The sequence below is a fragment of the Narcine bancroftii genome, chromosome 8 (genome assembly GCF_036971445.1).
Source record: "Narcine bancroftii isolate sNarBan1 chromosome 8, sNarBan1.hap1, whole genome shotgun sequence".
Taxonomy (NCBI): Eukaryota; Metazoa; Chordata; class Chondrichthyes; order Torpediniformes; family Narcinidae; genus Narcine; species Narcine bancroftii.
The window spans coordinates 25,104,285-25,110,834 of record NC_091476.1 but is presented as its reverse complement, the minus strand read 5'-3'; positions in this window follow the sequence as shown (position 1 = coordinate 25,110,834).

The window sequence follows — 6,550 nt, the reverse complement described above, 5'->3', positions numbered from 1 at the left end:
AAAATGACCTTAAAATGCTCTTCTCATGTACCATGTTTTAGATACAACGTATTTTTGTGATTTCTTCTCATATTGTAGTCTACTTTAAGCAGACAAAACCATGAAGTGTAACATGCCATTGAAAATTTATTTTCAACATGCACACTTGGACGTCTTCCCTGCTGATCTTGGTGCAGTCAGTGACAAAACATGGTGAAAGGTTTCACCAGGACATTGCAACCATTGAAAAGCAGGGCAATTGGAATCCATCTGTGCTGGCCAACTATTGTTGGACATTGACATGAGAGGTATCAGACGCTGAATACAAACAAGAATCAGTAGCAAAACATTTTTTAGGTCAGTTAACTAGCATCATTATTCAATTAAATAAGCTAAATTCAATAAAAGTTTATTTAATGTTTCTCTAACTTCCTACGTGACACATAAAATTTGAAATGATCTTTGAAATCGGCTTGAAGATGCCCATGATAATCCACAGTTTTTCTTCAGGAAGCAAACCTTTTGAAAAAATTGTTGTCCAGTATTATCGACGTGTATGTCCAAACAATGATTTATACGTGGCATGACTGGGTCAGATATCAAAAAGTCACCGAAGAAACTTTGCAAAAATCAAATGACTGCAAATGCTGTAAATCTAAAATAAAACCAGAAAATGCTGGATACACTCAACAGGTCAGGCTGCATCCATGAGAGCAGAATCAGAGTTAATGCTTCTGGTCAAAGACCCTTCATTAGAACTATCTAGCTCTGACAAATACTCTTTGTTCTGAAATTTTTTTTTAAGTTTTAAAAAATGTAAAAATTTTAATTTAGACATATCGCATGGTAACAGGCCCTTTTGGCCCATGAGCTCATGCCACCCAATTGCCCTACAACGCCCGTACATTTTGAATGGTGGAAGGAAACTAGAGAACCACACAGACATGGGAAGAACAGACAAATTCCTTACAGACAGTGCGGGATTCGAACCCTGGGATCCGATTGTTGACGCTGCAACATCCTTTTCACCAACTGCTACACTAGCCATGCTGCCCATGCCAACGGTTAGCAAAATGTTAACTGTTTCTCTCCCCAAATGATTGAAGTCCGACGGACTGAACATTTTCATCAATTTCTGATTTTTAACTCCTTAGGTGAGTTCAGTGATTGATTGTTTTTTTTAAAGTCACTGCATTGACAATAATAATCATTAAATTTCATCTGCAAGATTTCATGAGTTGACTGAGATTTGAATGTATGAAGAAACAGATTTTCTTTGCTATCACAGAAATGTTCAGAACACCATGTCAGGAGTGGCCTTGGTTCACTAACAGCAGTTGTCATATCTTGTGATATGTCTTGAACTATGTATTCTTTAAATGAGGACCTTCGTAAATAATGAGTATTCTGGAGAAAGAATACGCCATCAATACCAAAGCAATTGCATAAAATGGACAGTTAATTGAACTGCATGCTATTAAATACAATAGCAGATTTTAAGCAACAATATAATTTTGTTCCAACTAGAACATTTAAAATGAATTATTCCCCCTCATATGAAGACAGCATTGCAATATATTTTATATGTTTGGGGCATAACATCTTTGATATTGAAAGTTGCACATATGGGCCACACTACCTGTAGATACTGTAAATGGTACCTCTGAAAATGTAGCACTTGCTCTGCAGTGTTTCATTACAAACTGGGATTTCAGATTTCAGATTTCAGATTTCAGATTTCGGAAAAAGTGTAATCATCTTTAACAGTCCAACAATGGATTGGAAGAAGGATTTCAGATGTGTCGTTAAAGATAATCCTCAAACAAAGAAGTAAATTTTGTTCATGTAAAAATTATGGGAGCAATCATGGAGACGTCAAAAATGTAAAATGTTTCAAGGGAATAAAAGGTAGAGGAAGTGGGAGTGGGAAGGGACACATATAAAAGACAAGTTTAACAATACAGAACAGTAAAAAGTGGAACCCCATGAATAATGGAAAGAAATATATTTTGTCTCATGAAAATCTAATTTAACTCGAGTAACTAGCTACTTCTTGCTCAGGCAATTAACAAGCAAATATCAATGCTGTCTGATTGTTGAGTCCTCCCACCTTCTCTTTGTTCAAATTTTATTTCAATGACAGGAACTCACTGTAATCCTGTTAAGATCATTTACATTTATATTATACCTTTCAGAACACCTCTATGTCAAAACATCTTTACAACCAACTAAAAAATTTGAAATGTATTCAAGGACGTGATGTAAGCAATAGGGGTATTCATGAGAAAATAAGTGATGGTGCTTGAGGGATAAAAACCACCTTGCATATGGGGACAGTGTCCCTTTTTGTCTTCAAAATATGTTGATAAGAATTCTCATATCTTTTTAAAGCAAGTTTGAATATCACATTCCAAACATTAAAAATATTATTATTTTCAAATTTAAAAAAATTAAATACGAACAATTACAACATTAAGGGTAGCACAGTTAGCACAATAATGTTACAGTGCCAGCGATCAGGGTTCAAATCCAGCGCCCTCTGTAAGGAGTTTGTATGTCCTCCCCGTGTCTGCATGAGTTTCCTCCAGGGGCTCCAGTTTCCTCCCACCCTACAAAAATGTACAGTGTTTATAAGTCAATTGGGCTCATGGGCCGAAAGGGCCTTTTACCATGCTGTATGTCTACATTTAAATTTAAATTAAGTGTTAAATATTTTAAAATCTCAAAAAGCATACAATAAAATAGATTTAAGTTCATACTTAACTCTGAATGTACTTATTTCCCTGGGAATCTTCCTCCTGTTGAAATGATTAAAATGGTGCAGGTTTTCAAGAAAAGCAGCCAGGAATTACAGGGCAGTGAATCTTACATCAGTGATGGAGAAACTTTCTGAGGGACAGAATTTAAATATTCTTGAAAAGGCAGAGTGCAGACAGCATGGCCTAATTAAGTGACATCTGTTCAACACTTCATTTGAGGAGGTGATAAATTGTGTCATTTATGGTAGTGTAGTTGATGTAATCTATATGAACTTCAGTAAGGCCTTTGACAAGGTCCCACCTGGGAGTCTGACCCAAGAAGTAAAATCCAGTGATATTGAGGACAATTTGGTAAACTAGATTTGAAATTGGCAGAGGATGTGTGTTTATGTGCATTACTAACAGGGATTTCTGCTGGGACTCTTACTGCATGTTACATTAATGAATACTTTGGTTAAGAATATAGGAGGTTTGATGTGCAAATGCACAGATGATATAAAATTTGGTGATATTGTTGATAATGTGAAGGGTAGCCACTGATGAGTTGGTAAGATGGGTGGAGAACTAGCAAATGAACTAGCACTGAAAAAGCAAGAAATCTAAACCCTTAAAGAAGGATGGTTATTGGAAAATAGGTATTGTATAGATCGGAACTAGATGACTAGCATGGACTTAGCAGACAGAAGGGCTTGTTTTTATGCTATATGACATGACGACCTGATGAACTAGTTTCTTGTGGCATCTGACAGAGTAACTTTCCACACTGGTTCAAATGAAAGGTAATCTATAGTTAATCTTCCCTTTGTCATACAAAGCTTTCAAACTTGTGCAAGAATGCTATCATGCTGCAATACTGTATTTCACTCCACCACCACTAAAAACCATGTTAGAAATTGTGATGGAATGTTACCTTCCACAATTCACTGCAGTTAATTTAGTAAAATGGGTTTCGTGGGTTCTCAGTAAATTTTTGCCTTCGCTTATCCATCACAATTAATGATTCACTGCCCTGAACGAGAAGGTGCATCATGCTTCCTGATTATCACTGGTATTGCAGTAGAATCTTTGGCTTGGCTTCGCGGACGAAGATTTATGGAGGGGGTAAAAGTCCACGTCAGCTGCAGGCTCGTTTGTGGCTGACAAGTCCGATGCAGGACAGGCAGACATGGTTGCAGCGGCTGCAGGGGAAAATTGGTTGGTTGGGGTTGGGTGTTGGGTTTTTCCTCCTTTGCCTTTTGTCAGTGAGGTGGGCTCTGCGGTCCTCTTCAAAGGAGGTTGCTACCCACCAAACTGTGAGGCGCCAAGATGCACGGTTTGAGGCGATATCAGCCCACTGGCGGTGGTCAATGTGGCAGGCACCAAGAGATTTCTTTAGGCAGTCCTTGTACCTTTTCTTTGGTGCACCTCTGTCACGGTGGCCAGTGGAGAGCTCGCCATATAACACGATCTTGGGAAGGCGATGGTCCTCCATTCTGGAGACGTGACCCATCCAGCGCAGCTGGATCTTCAGCAGCGTGGACTCGATGCTGTCGACCTCTGCCATCTCGAGTACTTCGACGTTAGGGATGAAAGCGCTCCAATGGATGTTGAGGATGGAGCGGAGACAACGCTGGTGGAAGCGTTCTAGGAGCCGTAGGTGATACCGGTAGAGGACCCATGATTCGGAGCCGAACAGGAGTGTGGGTATGACAACGGCTCTGTATACGCTTATCTTTGTGAGGTTTTTCAGTTGGTTGTTTTTCCAGACTCTTTTGTGTAGTCTTCCAAAGGCGCTATTTGCCTTGGCGAGTCTGTTGTCTATCTCATTGTCGATCCTTGCATCTGATGAAATGGTGCAGCCGAGATAGATAAACTGGTTGACTGTTTTGAGTTTTGTGTGCACGATGGAGATGTGGGGGGGCTGGTAGTCATGGTGGGGAGCTGGCTGATGGAGGACCTCAGTTTTCTTCAGGCTGACTTCCAGGCCAAACATTTTGGCAGTTTCCGCAAAGCAGGACGTCAAGCGCTGAAGAGAATGCTGAACAACCAAATGACTGTTCGCACGAACCATCCAAGACTCATATTTATAAAACAATATTTATTTGTATATATGAATATTTGTTCTGCATATGTACTGTTGTCTGTATGTGTGTTATCTCTGGTTCTGGGTCTGCGTGTTTTGCACCAAGGACTGGAGAACACTGTTTCGTCGGGATGTACTTGTGCTATCAGATGACAATAAACTTGACTTGATTTTCAGAATGCTTTAACGTAAATCACACCTTTTAAAATTAATGGGATGCAATTTCCTCCATTGTTTTTTTTAACTTTTGCTATCCAGTCTAATATCAGGTAACTCTCTGTGCTTTGTCTGTATTCCCATTTATAGAGATGCAGAATTCTACAGCACAGAAACAGATCTTTTAGCTCAGTCTGTCCCTGGCGAACAAGTTGTTTACCTGAGATTGGCCCATATCCCCGAGAAACTTTCCTGTCCTTGTAACTGTCTAAATATTTTGTAATTGTACCCATGTGAACAGATCCCTCTGGCAGCTCATTTCATGTGCCCACTATCCTCTGTGTGAAAAAGATGCCTCTTAATTCCCCCACTTACCCCCACATCATTTTAAAAAATTTAGATATACAGAACCATAGCAGCCATTTCGACTCATGAGTCCATGCTGCCCAATTTACACCCAATTAACCTGCACCCCTGGTATGTTTTGAATTGTGAGAGGAAACTTAAGCCCCCAGGGAAAACCCACACAGACACAGGGAGAATGTACAAACTCCCTACAGACAGTATGGGATTCGAACCCAAGTCCTGATCACTGGCACTGTAAAGGTATTACACTAACCACTGTGCCTACTCTGCAGCCCATCTTAAAGCTATGCCCTCTCATTTTAGACTTCTCTATAGAAAAAGATGGGCATCACGATCACCACGGTAAGCACCCAGGTGCTTACCCAAGTGATCCAGGTTCGTATCCAACGCTGTCTGTAAGAAGTTTATACACCCTCCCGCCCTGCAAAATAATTTGGGTCTAATTGGGCAGCATGGGTTTAAATGGCCAGAATCAGCCCCTTATGGTTTTATAAATTTGTTACTCAGAGAAATAAACTTTACTTCAAATACTATACCACTGTCAATATAAAATTAAATAAATAAGAAAGAGAAAGTAAAAAGGGAAAGTAACATAATTAATTTAATTTTATAATTATTTTTGATAACATTTAATTTATGATTTTTTAAAGATTTTAGTGATTCCACTAGATAATTTGCATGTCAGAAACATTAAAAGTTTTTGGCAACTTTAACAGCTGGCCCAGCACGGGCCCTGGCTCCATAAGGTGTCAAACTATTTTGTGAATGGAGCTTGTTCTGCCCAACCCCTCCTCCCACCACATGTGACTCCACCACATGTGAAGAACCTTCTACCATATCAAATATTACCATAGGGAAAAAATTAGATCTAAACTACAAGTTGCTACTGGCAAACTACTCTGGATAAGTTTGAGCTTGCTGGCAGTGAGGAACAGGGATAACTCGTGGCTCCTGTAAAATTTATTATAACTATAGAAATTATCATGTAAAATTATTTTAAGATCATGCCGAACATTGATTTCTACCTCAAAGAAACCAGTTGACAAAATTTCAAAAAGCAGTGCTGTAGATTTCTCTTCTTACAATGTGAGTTGTTCTTTGGTATCTTCCTTATGGAAATTACCACACACAGCATCTGTGATATCTCATGGCGGGTGAACAGTTCATCAGAGAGAACAATCTGAAGCCAGCAGAAAGAAAGTGAAAAATTTGAATTACAGGTATTCCC